General features: G+C 38.7%; 2 long non-coding RNA genes across 2 annotated transcripts in view; one reads left to right on the top strand and one right to left on the bottom strand.

Moving 5' to 3' along the window:
* Window positions 1-3,170: 3,170 nt before the first annotated feature.
* Window positions 3,171-15,409, bottom strand: part of LOC130156379 (uncharacterized) — a 146,369-nt gene continuing 134,130 nt past the window's right edge. Inside the window, exon 4 of the long non-coding RNA XR_008824398.1 lies at window positions 3,171-4,929. This is a non-coding gene — a long non-coding RNA (uncharacterized LOC130156379). The remainder of the gene's footprint in view (window positions 4,930-15,409) is intronic.
* Window positions 5,720-15,392, top strand: LOC130156380 (uncharacterized). The gene is made up of 3 exons (XR_008824400.1): window positions 5,720-5,847; window positions 8,366-12,220; window positions 12,680-15,392. It is a non-coding gene; the product is annotated as an uncharacterized LOC130156380 (long non-coding RNA).

Here is a 15,409-nt window from a genome sequence, read left to right as displayed (position 1 = left end):
TGATTACACCTAAACCGCTTGCTTTAAAAGTGAGCAGGCTTGGGGATGCCGCAGTGTTCCTAGTCAATTTGGCTGGTAGCCTACCATCACTGCTGGAAGATTGCATTCCCTAATGCCTGACCTGAAACTGAAGCTTGACATTGTTGTCCTATCCTGAGTGGACAAGGAGAAAACTTACTCCTCTCTGCTTTGGAACGATCTTTTGTGTAAATGAATACTGCCCTCATACTTTCCCTCAGTCATCTTTTGTCTAGACTGAACAGCCCTAGTTCTTTCAGTCTGTCTTTAGAGAATGTTTTCCAGGTCATCGTTGTCTCCAGTGGGCCAAAGGGAAGCTGCTTCCTCTTCAAACATGATGCCCCAGCCCAGACACTGTATTCCAGTTGTGGCTGTAGCACAAAGTGTACAAATTCTGTGTCTTCCTGATGATGTTCCTGTTTATGCTTATTGCAGTGAACCGTGTTTTATTTGGGATTTTTTGTTTTCCAGCCCAGCTGTGGAACTGCTGACTAACATTCTGCTTGTGACCTATGACAGCCGCTCCTTTGAATCATTATTGGCAAAATTGGTCTCTCTTGGCTTTTTCCAATTGGAGTTTAGAACGTTGGGCATTTGCAACTGATATGTTTATTTTTAGGTCGTTCCTAAATGTTCATATGTTCATTCTGAACTCTAGTTCTGATGTCTGCAGCCTCTCCTGTTCAGGTGGCAGCTGCAAATTTAGTGTGTGCTAATTCATCATTAAGGTCATCAACTTTGCATTGTGTACAAAACTCTTTTTTTTTTTTTTTTTTTTCTTTTACTTCCCTCTGTGATTTCCTAGAAAGCATTCTCAAATAGATTGGTTTGGGTTTTTTTTTGAGCACAGTACTTTCTCAGCTTGTATTATGTTTGAGCCTTAAGTTAGCGGAGGTGATGTCTTCAGTTCTCAGACTACAGTGACAGTGATAAACAGCTGAGATGATCTCAGGTAGATAAACATGAAAATTTTCTGCTTATAAATTTAAAATGAAATGGGAACATACTGGTCATAGGAAGCTACACAGATTAAGATAAGCCGTTTACAAAGAAGCTACTCTGTAACAGACCCAGGAGATACGCATTTGACTGCACTTCTCTTTGGATATGTAAACCTGAATTGTTTGAATCGTAATTGCCATCAATTGCTAGCTATCTAGGCTATATATCTATGAAGAAAACAAAAGAGAAAAAGCTTCTACCAAAGTTGGAAAGAATTGCTTTTACCCCTCTGCAACATTTTAATGGAAATGAAGAAAAATAGTAGTGTTGGTAGCATACTTAAACAGCTAACTTGACTTGCTCTGATGAATGAGCTTGCTGAGAGTTGAATGTTTTAGAGGAAAAAAAAAATTTACAAAGGAAAACATTATTCTCATTTAAAAGTTTCTATTAAAAGTATTCAATAGGATGGTTATTTATTGAAAAGCATTAATTTTTGAAGAGAATATTTGTTTAATCAAAAGCTTCTCATTAGATGCCATAGAATGCCTGATTTTAAGCCCAGCTCTATTCTGTCAAAAATGAAAATGTGACGACAGCATGTCTCTTCTTCTTCCCCCCTAGGCTACTGACAGTAGATTGTTCTGTAGCACAAACTAGAGCTGCTTCAGAATAGTTTGTACAGGCAAATTCATCTGTACTGGATTAAGGGGCTGTTAACGGAGAAAGCTCTGGAAGTTCAGTAGCACTTTGCCTGTATGTCTGATATATGGCAAATTTTGAGACTTCTGTGGTAGATGAAGAGGGACAGGAAAATAGTTTTAAAACCAGTTTTTGTACTATCTCTTAGCAATATCTGGGGAAGTGGCAAGAAAACGGGCATAGTGTTCTCGCTATAGTCTTTGTTTCTGAGAATACAGACTACTCCTTTTTGTACCAACTGATGGGTTTTTAGGTGGGTCCTACATCTGCAGGGTACAGGGTTTTATACCTATAGTGAGTACTTTCATCAAATATGGTGAAATACTCTCATCCAAAGACTTTTCTGATTTGTTTTGGGGAACCTGTACCAGGTATCTTGTTACAGAAAAGTAATGAGGCAAAATAACTCTATTTCATTGTTTTCCCTGTATAATAGTGAATGTTTTTTGACAGAGCTACAGCTGTCATCTCCATTTTTCACTTGCTTGCCTGCTACTGTTTTTTTCTTTTCTTTATCTTTTTTTTTTTGTGCCACAGCACTTAACCTTATGATTTATTTCATTTTCATATAGTTAGCAAAATACTGTGCTAGGTGTGACTGCCCAGTAAAGTATATAACAATGAGGTTGTGTAAATGAACTGTAGCCCTAGAATGATCAGGATTTATTATGTGATTAAAGAGGTCAGCAACTGCCAGCCTGACCTTAATTCTTTGACCAATATTACTTGATGAAAAGCCTTGGTTATAAAGCTAGTTAGAAGGCTAATGTGGCTGTAGTTACAACAAGGACAAGACAGGGAGAGCTTGGAGGGTGTGTGAAGCAAATGCAAGTACGCAGCTCTGTCAGCTGCTGTTCCTACCACTTAGCGTTTTTAAAAAAAATCGAAGAAAACCTGCACCTGCTTTCCAGTGTTGCACATAAAGTTTCAATGTTGCTCCTATTTTGCCAGGGTTTTTTTTAATCAATTAAACTGTCTATCCCTATTAAGATGTTTCCTTGACCGAGATAATACTGGGTCAGGCTTGGATGTTATTTGCAGTACACTTCAAATTTCTGGAAAATAAAATACAAATGAAACCATCAGTGCAGCAGGAGGCAGCTGGGCATAGGAAAGGAGTGGTAAAAGACAGAGAAAGAGGAACATCCCAAGTATCAAAACACTTTGTGTGACTGGGTGCAGTGAAGAATGTCTCCTGTCCCAATAAACCTCCGCTGATTTAGCCTGAATCTCTGTTTTGTATCCTATCAGGTACAGCTTTTGCCCTTTGGTGGGCTTAAAATAGTCCACTGTATCTGTGGGGACTTTTAATAGAATACTTATTTAAAATAGTTGATCCTTCATGCTTAGTGAGAGATTACTTTCTTTTCACTCCAGTAATATTCTGAGGACTATTATTATCACAATCTAAAAGAAGCAATCTTGAAGGAAGAATCTCTCTTCCTTACTAGGACACTAAAGCTGGTAGTAACTCTAGACTTTTTTTAAGTTACCTGTATTTTGTATATTTGGGACAGCAGATAATCTTTCTTCATGTGGTGACGTAAGAAACATACGAACTTGTCACATTCGTTGTAATGATAAAGCATCTTTCATATCATTTTATACTTTAAAATAATTATCCTGTTTGATTTAAACAAATTGATCTGTTATGTAACCCTATAATGACATTTAGGTGACAGATAAGATGGGACATCTATGAATGGTGCTTGAAACCCATTAAAAAATTATTTATTTTTTTTTGCAAGTAAAACACAAAAGAAAAATGGACCTAAGCAGGGTTATGTAGAACATTAAGTCCAGTCCCTCCTCGCTATCCCTTAGCTGCATATAGATGGGCAGTGAGCATTTAGTCTAGAAGGGTCCATACAAGCACCAACTGTGCACCCCTTGCATGGTCACCAAAATGCTTCATAGTGCTCTAGCAAATATTTGAGACTTACAGTAAAAGATCAAATGATTTTGTTATACATATATGTATGTGCACATGCACTATGAAAAGAAAGTTTAGGCAAAATTTCACAGTGTTCACCGAAAGAACCTGGTACATAAAGAGAAGCAAAGAAATGTAATATTTTAGCTGTATTTGTTTTATATAAAGGTCTCACAACATAAAGTTATCGTAACTCTGTAGATTCTTAGAAGGTCCTGACCACTGTAGTACCAAGGCTCATAGCCATCCCAAGTGGACACAAAGCTGCTGAAACTCAGCATGTATTGCTGGAATACTTATTGAAGAGGCAACTTTTAGGCCAGCTGGCAAAATACCTCATTCTGATGAAAATGTAAACACCTGTGACATTTTAGGAAGATGTAGTACTATTTAGGAAGTTCAACAGTATCTTAAAGCCAATTAGATTCATACTGAAAGGTACACTTGAAGTCTTAAAATGCATTTGTTCTTATTTTGAGTTATATGCTCTAATAAAGCTGTCAGCATTTTGGCATCCCTTTTTAGCAAAACTTTAAGAATCCCTGCGAACTGGTTTGAATTCATTTTGGATTGTAGATTCTCCCTCAGTCCCAGCAGGGGTAGTAGGCTGTGATTCATAACGTACACCTTAGTTGGAGTCTCCTATTCCTATTTGGACTTGTCAGTTTACCTGAATAGTTTTCTTTCTTGTAAAATGCCATAAAAAGTCACTTGATTTACTGAATTCTTGACAGGATTCCATGGTTAGTATTGGATTTCCTCTCTAAAATACAAATGTAGTTGTAAAATTGACTATAGCAGAAGTTGGTTATTCTGAACAGAAACGTCTAAGGCACGAGCATTGCATCAGGAAATACGCCCCTGAAGCTCAGGGCACTTGATCCGAACTGTGCTTTGGGCAGGAGACGGTATGCCTTTTCCCTACTCTTCTCTGCAGGGGACCCACTGGCTATTCATTTATCTTGAAATCAATGCCAAAAATCCCAGCAACTTCAACAAGAACCTGGCTGGCCCATATTTTATAAAAGAAGGTAATGTGCCTAGCAGAAACTTGGCCAAGTTGTCTATGCTTTAGTAAAGTAAAATCTCCACTAATGAAATGGGTCCTTCCTCCTGAAGCCGATAAATCCAAACAACATGGCTAATCTCTGCACTTTCAAGGTCTCAGATGTCCTTTTGTCTTCTCCTTCATTTGTGGCTATTTCCAATGGATAAGGCTGTCTCTGAAGCTCAGTGATTTATTTCATTTTTAGACCACAGCATTTCTCTTTCCCTTAGAACTGTGACTGTACAACATTATAGCATTTCAATAGGCTCTCTCTTTCCATGGTTTCCTAAGAGGGGGAAAAAAAAAAAGCAAGAGGCTATGCATCCTTGTATTATAGATATAGTTACAGCTGCATTATTGAAACTGTAATTTTACTAGCCTTGTGCAACCAAAATGTTAACACTGCTCTAAAAATGTACTGAGATATACATCTGCCTTTGAGTTTAACTGCTTGGAAAACTTTGGAATAAATATGAGGGTTCCCCCCGCTTCAGGAGCAATGATGTGAGTGCTGTTACAGTACTAGTTTTGTTTCAATACAAGACCTGTACTGTAAGCCTTTGGTGGCTGAAAGGTAAATTACATTCATGCAAAACAAAACTGATGAACTACTGAAAGCTGTAGCTGCTGAAATAAATTCCTGTGTGCTAAATTTATGGGAACTATGTGCTGTGTACACCACAGTACATTCGCTTGTAGATTCCACTTTCAAATGACTTTCATTACCACAATAAGTAGCAATACTGTGAGAACAAGGTCCACCAGTGAGGAGTAGAAAGGCATAATTTTGTTGTTGGAAGTACTGATGCTCATCTGCATAAACCTCGTGTGGATCAAGGAGTATTGCCTGTGTATTTATTTTCCTTTCCCTTTGGTTACTGACACAGAGGCAGTAGCAGGGCCTAGAGGCACGATTTCAGAAGCACCCTGCTGTATTAACAGGCTTGACCTTGAAGTTTAGGGCCTCCAGTGCCAAGGTTTCCTCCTACACACTGGGTTTTACTTTGTCATTTATGAACATACTTGTTTCCTCAACTGCAGTGTCTCATGTTTATATTCTGTATCTTTCTTCTCATTGCAATGACCAGTTTACTGAGGGAGACTGAAAAGGAGGAGGCTAAAGAACGGGTAATGTCTTCCTTTCTTTGCACAACCTTCTGCAGCGTAGATAATTTTCATGTTTGGACAGCAGAACTGGAAGATGGTAAGTTTATGTTTTCTCAAGGTTTGTGCTGAATTGGGTAACTGTCGAGCATAAAATTGTTCAGTATGATGCTGAACTGTGTGTGTTGTACTTCTCACAGCAAATAATAGGGAAGACAGCAAGTGTTGGTCTTCCAGATCATAGCCATTTAATACAGTTGTCTCACATGCCACTTCTTATTTATTGTTCTAAAAGCAGTGAGTCCTTAAGAGCTTACAGACATAGTAATGGTTGAGATGTAATTGTTAAAGAGCAGGTACTTCAGACATGACATTCTGCATAATTGATTGAAAAAATATAGACTACAGGACAGCCAAGACAAGCTTAAATTTGAATCTAACTTGTTACACAGAAGTTCTCCTTACCAATGGGCACCATTAAATGAACACAATCGTTCTTAGTAACACTGTCAGCCCACAAAACCAAAAAGGATTTATATTTTGATTATTTTTAAAGTTTAATGACAAATCCTTTCCTGTCTTCACATTAAAAAATAAAGGCTGTGCTGGAGTCCCATTAAGGGACTGCTTTAGAGCCTGGTTCTCTGAGGCACTTACATTGTTTAAATTTTAATTTCTAGTCTGAAATTTTTATTTAAAACAGTACTTACAAACAAAACAAAACAAAAAAATTTCCTCATAGTCTTTGGCTTCTACTCTTGCAAAATTTTCTAAGCTTTTACCTGTCCCAGTGAATTCTCTGCCAACTCCCAAAGGCATGTTTTCCCTTCTTTTGGCCTCCCCTAGCCAGTGCTACAGTACTGTGGGAAAGCACTCTACTTAATGCCTTCCCGTGGTATTTTGACTAGGAATAGAATATATGGAAAGAGGTAAGACTACATTCACCTTTGGTGTAATGCCATGGAAGGCAGTTCAAATGGCAGTCAGTGAGATAGTATCACAGATAAATGTGTTTCACGCAACGCACTTTTTTTTTGAAATTTCTGACACAGATGCAAAGTTGGGAGAAGGGACTATAACCAGTACTTTATTCTGAGCCTCCACCTCTCTTCCGGCTGCAAAGTATGATTTTCGTCATAATTAGAAATTACTTGGAAAGTAATCTTTTGGTCTGTGATTTACTCATTGCAAATACCTAGCCTGTACAAATCGATATTTAAGCTGTTTTGAGTAAAGAAATGGGTCAGACATTACAATTCTGTTTCCTAACCAGAAGCAAAACATCTCAGAATTCAGTTTTTATGTAAGATGCTGCTACATCTGAAGTTCTGTGAATGCACTATTGCGTATCAGTGTAAGGGTGCCTTAAACACTTCCATTAATTCTAGTATTCGTTGGATCAAACTCCAAATTCCATAAGTAGGTGAACATTCCTGTTCTTTGACAAGCCTGCTAGAATATTGATGAAATTCTGACCAAGTGAACACGAACAAAGCCAAAATAAAATTAGAAAGAAAAAAATTCCCTCCTTTCAGAATTTACATCTTGAATGGCTGTGGCAGCAAAAACATATTTATTATCCTCATCTTCATTGTGCAAAGCTCCCTGAAATCCGAGTTAGATTTACACTGCACAACTCAACAGTTAAACACAAATTTAATTCTAATTTACCGCTGAAGATGAGTTTAGCTGAGTGAGATAAGAGCCCATATGACCTACCAAAGAACCAGATGCATCTCTCTTGATTCCTGTTCAGATACCTTAATGAAATCTAGCTTGGATTATAGCACTCTTCGTCTACAGATCTCAAGCCACTAGGGCAGCTGTGGCTAATTTCTGTAGTTGGCTGGAGAGCTGTACTACATGTGCAGCATTGCCCAGAGGTTCCTGTGCTATATTTCAGCATCTCCTCATTGCTTTTGCAATAGAAGCACTCTGAGCAGATAGACAACAGACATTGCCATTGCTCTCTGCTTGCACACCTCTTCCTTATTCCTGGTGCCCAATGGGGTGCTGTGACTGAGAAAAATCAGTCAAATAGTTTTAAAATATTTCAAATGAAACATGAACCTGCATTATTTCCCTCTGTTCTTATACAGGAGATTCTCTAGGCTCAGGGCTTGCAAAACTACTGTACTTAAGAAACAAATACTGTACTTTGAAAAGTCTTGCTCACTCCTTTTGTTGGTTCAATGTCCTCCAGAGTTTTGATGACTAACACTTTAAAAAAAACACACTAAAACCCCCAAAACCAAGCAGAAAAACAAAAAGGTGCCTGGATTAGAGAGACCAGGTTAGGTTTGAAGTCTGCAGGTGACCGTCCTGTGTATCTTATTCTATTCTATGACATTGCTGAATACAAATAGGATAAGACTTCTTGGTGCACTGGTATTGCTCTTCAACTTTAATGGAGTCTATGGAGTCCATTTTTTTTTTGCTTCTCATCAGAAACACCTTATTGCCTAACACTTAGAAACCAGATTATTTTACAGGCACTGTGCTGTTCAGAAACAGGGCTGTAAGGAATGCTGTAGTCATACAGTTATATTAATGTCAACAAGAGTGAAAATTACCAAATGAATACAGACATTTTTATTATTTCTCCTTTATGTTTTTAGGGCTAAGTGTTGAATGCCTCAGCATAAATATACAACTATCAATGAGTACTCAGTGCTTGTAACTACAGAGAAGTAACTCCTTGTATTTGTTTAAAGAACCCCGAGTGGGCCAGTGACAGGTATGTTCTTGAGTTTTGTGTGCGGAAGGTGAGTAGGTTCAGTGAAAGACTGAGCTGGAGTTGTCTGGGAACGAGATGAGCCCATGGCAGCATAGTTCTCTCATCCTGTGCATCGCCACGTTATGACACTGAGTATCACTTTGTAATATTCCACTTCCTATCTATAATGCAACGCTTCCATATGAATGGATTATTTTGAAATTAGCCATGTATTCTTTCTGCCCTAAATCAAAATATGCCTGTGGTATAAACCATGACAGCGGTGGGAAAGACTGAAGATACTCTTAAAAAAGGACTGACACACACCTTCATTTTAAAAAAAGGTTTGGAAGTAAATGACGTGCCTTGCTAGGATTCTTCACGCTCTTCTCCCATCCCAATAGAAATGACAGTGTTACCAACTACTCACTAACGACTTCAGTAGTCAGAATTTCTCATCTGCTTCCTGCTGAAACAAGTTGGGGGTTCAGGGTTTAAATGGAATACATGAGAAAATAAGAATCTGTCCTCCTAACTTCTCCTTTCTTAAAAGAACTTTGTAGAAGAAAGGGACAGTAGAAGAAGCTGTTGAGGGTTCGGGGCCTCGTGCTCTTCTGAACAATGTCAGCAGCCTAGGTTTCCTTAATGCCTTTTCCATATGTGATAATACTTGCACTCTCCCAGTATTCTTTCAAGGATGGATATATCATGAAAGCTCTATGGATTTTACTCTGTAATAAGCCTCTAAAAATAATTGTGATAGCTTTAGCTGTCTTCAAAACCCAGTATGTTTATCATTAACAGTACAGTTTAACTATTCATTGACTTCTGACAAACTATAGCATAAGCCAATACACCATCCATACTGAGGTGAAAGACATTGATAGCTAAGGAACTGTGCTAATGCAAACCACCAATACAGAAGATCTATTGGAAATTAATAGAAATATGAACAGTGATAATTTACGTTATTACATCTTGCTGCCATCTCAGGACTATACTGTTGTCTGTTTTCAGCACATAGATGTTCCAGAAATATAATTTGTGATGCACTACTCTCCACTGACCTGTATCCTCTGCTTCTGTTCGCTTTAATTGGCACTTACAGGTTTGGGCCCTTAAAACTGGCACAAGAATGAATTAATGTGATGTGTTTTAACCTTCTGATCTTATCAGTTTAATTACAAGAATAAATTAATCTTGAATATTTTTCAATCCTTAAAAAAAAAACTTTAAGAACCAAAAAAGGGCGATCATTCCATTCTCATTATGTCTCCAAGATTGCCATGAGAAATAAAATAATTAATATCTATGCTTATTCTTTATCATTAGTCTTTGTCCTAAGAATGGATTAATGAGAATATTCAATGAGAATCAGAACATCCTTGCATTCACTTCTGTGAAAACTCATTCTTGTGTCAAAGACTGTAATGAGGACTGATAGAAGCATACAATTAATTCACAGCAACCTTAAGGTTGTAGTGAGAAAATAGTACATCATTCCAGACTGATGACCAAGGTCAGAATAAGAGAAGATGAAGAATGAATATGAGAAGATTGAAGTAACAGCATTTTAAGTCTGCATTATAAAGCCTTTGTTTGACAGCGTATCATTTTAAAATCCACATTAGTTTTTATTGACTACGGTTTTGATTGCATTAGTGGTTTTTTTTCACATCTCCTTCCCAGATGTTTCTTCAGAACTAAGCAATTACCTATCAAACTGATTTTCTCCATCTCTCCTAAGTAAGAGGTTGGCAAGAAACAAAAGAAGATGAAACTACTTTTTGTGTTCCACATCAGAGGCTAAGAAGTAAGAACACTGTGGAACAAAACGACCTGTAGAGAAATTTCCGTCATATCTATGGGTTTGAAACACACATAATCTGGTTTTGGCCCAGTATATATTTCTGAGGTATTCTTTGCTGCAGTGATTAAAGCATATAGTACTGATAGGGGTGCTCATTTTCTGAACTGTTCACAGCAGAAAGTACAAGACAGCAGCTCATGCAAATATGGAGTGCTTGGGTGGGCAAAGCCATAAGGAGGAAGAGACACTAACACAGGAAGACAAGAAGATTGCACAGCTGGTTAGTTCGGTGGTTTTGTTAGGCCTTGTGCCGTGTGTGTTGTGGGTATTATTTCTCATCAGTGCCCTTGCAGTTGTGTGTTGCTGGCTTTGAATGACAGTTACTGATATAAAGTAACGTATAGTAGCAAGAAATTAAATGAGCACATCTCCTTGAAAAATGTTTAAAATGGGTGCTTTGCTTTTGATTAATAATTAACGTTGCTTAGTTTCTGTAGGTTTAAAGGAATTATTACAGCAGCATGCCTGCTCCATTCTATTACAGGTGGTGTCAGGTTTTCCATTATTAAGCCCTGTATTTTTTGATTTGTTTGGTAACGTGGCTATAAAATTTGATTCCAGATGTGAACTTGCCAGGAAAATATCTCAGCTTAGCAGACACTTAAAAAAATTATTTTAATTTTTAAATAGCTCAGCTATTTGATGGTTAGCAGAGGAACGGAAGCCTGGGATAACTCTTCACAGAGAGCACGCTGGTGGTTCGAGCGTGGCCTTCTCACAGGATGCTATGCTTTATGCTGTTTGTTTCTTGTCACAGAAATGCTGCTAGAAGATAAGCAGAGAAAGTTGCAGTGAGAAGCCTGACAAAGGAGGGACTTCACACCATTAATGAATACCTGGTTCAGTATTACAACAAAGCAATTCTTACTGTAGCTCTTCTTTACAGCTCCTGGTCAGAGCCGAACTTAAATTGAGGTAGAAGGTATATACAGAGGGGGAAAAAAACATTCTTAGTGCTGTAGTGGCAAAATATGGACCATCACTATGGAACGTGGCATCTAGTGAGTGGATGAGGCAGTGAGCACAAACCGAAATACAAGAAATACTAATTAAATATAAGAAATAAATATGAGAAAAAACGGTCTGACTGTGATGGTGCTCAGACACTGGCACAGGTTGCCTAGGGAGGTTATGTAGTCTTTACCCTTGGAGAAATTCAAAGCCCAACTGGACATGGTCCTGGGCAACCTGCTGTAGCTGACCCAGCTTTGAGCAGGGGAATTGGACTGAAAATCTGCAGAGGTGCCGTCCAACCTCTGCTATTCTGTGCTTCTGTGAATAATACTACTGATAATAATAAATAGATCTGGAACCAGATTAGACTGGTGCTTTCCTTCTCAGTTTTCCATTGCTTTCTGCCTGAGTGATGGTAAAGGTATCTGTGTCTCAGCAGATGGTTGTGCCTGTGTATCTGATTGTGAAGACAGCCTCCTGTAACTGTGTTACTATGCAAGTACAATAGAGTAACTTTTCTGTTTCATATGTTTCGGGCTGTCTTTGAAAAGCCGAAGAGTTAGGCTTTTTTTTTTTCTTTCTTTTTTAAAGTGGCCTTAACCTTGGTGGGTTTTCTTGGTGGTTTTTTATCTCCTTTTTTTTTTCCCTTCACACTGATTCCTAGTGGGATCTGTCCTTCAAGTAAGAAGGAGGAATAAAGAGGTGGCAAGCATAGCACAGAGGTATTGGCAAGGCAGTTTGGAGATTTTCTGTACTTCTCTTACACTCCATCCCTTTGGGATTTATTACAGGATCAGAGGTGTAACAAGCAAGTGGGACAGGAGGAGCCGGCACAGTTTTGAATCCTACTGCCAGAACTGTTTGTGTTGAACATCGCCCTGTCAGTGGCTAAAATGCAGAAATAACCCTAAAAACAGACAAGCTATGAGCTGAGTAAGTAAGATTCCAGAGGGTTGTGGTTTAATGCAGTCTTTACTGAAGTAGTGTTCTTCATACCATTGACTGCAGAAGTGCCTATTCTTTAGTGTCATTCCAGGTACCAAGGAGCTGACATCACACAAGCCACCATTCAACATGACAGCAGCTTGCTGAAAAGTATTTTCTTTTCCCAGCATTAAACAAGGCCTGCTTAGCCAGTGACGTTGGAGAGGCTTACATCTTCACATTTCACCAGGAGCCCGATGTTCTGAACCACTAACTTTACAAAGATCTCTCTCTTCACAGAGGCTCAGAATGGAAACCTTATGAAGAATTCAATTTGATGTAAGACCTGCAAGAAATGCTGCTATGCTAGAGAAATTTAAGAAACCAAACTCTTTGCTTAGGATATCAGCAAGGAAAATGTGTAGTGATAAATTAGTCATCTCATATTGGTTTATTCTTTGACAGCAGAGCCCTTGAAGGTGAGGTGGGAAGCAAAGAGACCATGTAAGGGAGACCAGCCTGCGTTCAAAGGTTTGAGACTTTTTTAGTACCTCAGCAAATTAAGAGAAGGGGGTGGATCATGGTGTCCTTGCAGTAAGTGAAGGAGAGAGCTCAGGCTGTCAAAAATCCCACCTCTGTAACAGTATTTACTGCCAGAGAAAAGCAGATGGAAACAGTGCCTGAAACATCCTTTGTCACAGGGCCTCTCCCTTGCTTGCCCAGCTGCAAGTGTTCAGAATCTCCTGCAGCCAGCTAGTAGGTCTTAACAATTATTCAGCTTACTCTTATTTTAATTATTCTTATACAGCAGGAGCTCATGAAGGGCTCTTGGGAGGTAAGACACCTGGCAGAGCATCCTCAGGGCACTGAGAGATGGTTAGGTCCCCAAAGATATATAGTGTTCTGATGTCTAAAAACCTCTTTTGCTTCCCTTCTGTACCTGTCTTTAGTGCAAAAACATGAGCCTTTGAAAGCTGGACCCCAGCTGTCATAGGAATAAACCCAAACTACAGCCCAAGATGGCCTTTGAAAACTGCAAGTTCCTTAGACCACAACAGAACTGATGAGTACAACTTCACACAACCGCCTTTTGATTTCTTCACTTACATTTTAAAAATAAAACTACTGGTAACACCAAAGTGAAGAATGTTAGGTAAAAGCTGACTCCTTTCTCCTCCTCCTTCCCCCTTCCTTCCCCTTTTTAAATTCTGGAGTAACACGTATGGAGACAGCGTTGCAAGTGAGGTCTTGCGTGTGTCTGTGTGTGTGCATTAAACTGATACATTTAATTAACGAAGACACCTTGGGGCTCAAACCTCATGTTGAAATCCCAGTATAAAAAATTAAATGCATGTGTAACGTGTGTGAATGGTTGCCACTGAAAGGCAGTGAAGGAGCCAGTGAAATATCAGCTGCGCTCCTGCTTAAGAAATAATTTTTAAAATTACTGTGATGATACGGTGTCTTAGCACTATGCCTGGCAAAAACGGAGCTATGCAGTATTTTTCAACAGTGAAGTACACAGTGCAAGATTCTTACTGTTTTGCTTGCATGCATACATGGTTTGTTGAAATGAGAACTGTCTTGTGTGCTTGTGCAGCATTTAGCACAAAGAACACGAAGTATTTGGGGCATCTGTGCTCTACTTTAAGACATGTACAATTGTAAATAGTAATTAACATGCCTAAAACCAGCTACATTTAATAAGGTAATCACAGACAGAATCACAAATTGAACTTAGGATTGTAACTTTTCTTTGTACTGTGACACGGTTCTTTCAGGTACTTTGCCATCTTGGAGAATTCCTGTTGTATTTAGGATCCAAACTTTCTATGCAATGCAAGGACTAACCTAAGTACCAAAGAGTAAAATTCACAAGGAGTGATGCTTCCTTGTGGTATTCCCACACACATGACTGGGAGCGGTGAGTCTGAATGCACGTGTTAGTTTCACATTGTTTAAAAATTCTTCCCATCGTATTTGCAAGTGACATCCCAGGCATTTCTGACAGAAATGTGGGTATCTGAGAAGTGCGCTAAGGAAACAGCACGGAATGCACTATCTGTTCCAGCGCCCTTCTGGGAACAGACCCATTTTGTGGTAGGAAATACACTGTCTATTGTCAATATTATCAATAGAACTTAAATTGTCGTTTTCAGATTTTGTTTTAGTTTAATATATTTTCTTCAGTTAGTGATATTCTGGTGAGTGTGATTAAAATCTTGCCTCCTAGAAGAGCACATGGGTGAATAGTAACGGAAACTCATTTTTTTTTTTTGCAAGATTTTGGAAGTCTGAATGTTCATACAGTCAAAGTGTTTGGCACAATCTCCAGCGTGAACACACATGAAAATACTAGTTAATACTATTAAAATGTGAGATTTTACTGTTTGTTTTCATTTATAGATCCTGCCTGTTCTGCAGCTGTTTCTTATTATACAAGCTGACTAGAAGCTGAGGTATAAACATGAGGAAGAACAGAATAGTAGTACTATCTTAACCTGTTCATTTTATTTTCCAAGTTCCATATATCAACCCTTGCAGTAAGTATATGTCTTTCTAGTACAAATCCAGTCCAAGAGCAGTTCAAGGTAACACAAGTCCTATTAATAGACGCAGCAGGCTGATGTTAGTCACAGAAGTCATAAACCATCAGGCTTCTGTTATTCCTGACTGTGGTCTTATTGTATGTTAAAACCAACTGAAAACCTTAAATATAAGGATTTCCAAATCTACAAATTGCTGAAGGGGGGTGGGGAGGGGAAGAGATGGTCGGTTTTATTCTTGGAGAATAAAAATTTCTAATGAGAAATTATTACATGTTAACTGTTCTTGTTGTGAAGGTTTTTGCATGAGATTTTAAAGGGCAGAACTTCCCACCTATCTTATCTTGTGCTATAAAACGCCATAGCTCTAGATGGGAATTGTTTTGTCCACACCACCATCAGCTGGACCATACAAGCATTGTTCCTTATTAGATGAAAACAAAAACTATGAGAATCGTTACCATGAAGTGCTGGTATTTCTTGTCACCCTGATAGTGCATCAGCACCAATTCCTCAGCTAATCGAGCCATGCCGCCTGGGTGAGAACTATCCTGTTCTTCATGTGCACCTGCTCAACACCTACATGATGTATAGAACTTACCTGAGCCTTTCAAGTAGACAATCGGAAACTTTTGCCTGGGGGTGGGGGGGT

This window comes from Falco biarmicus, chromosome 10 (genome assembly GCF_023638135.1).
Source record: "Falco biarmicus isolate bFalBia1 chromosome 10, bFalBia1.pri, whole genome shotgun sequence".
Taxonomy (NCBI): domain Eukaryota; kingdom Metazoa; phylum Chordata; class Aves; order Falconiformes; family Falconidae; genus Falco; species Falco biarmicus.
The sequence above is the reverse complement of the archived record's forward strand: the minus strand, read 5'-3'. Positions and strand labels throughout refer to the sequence as shown.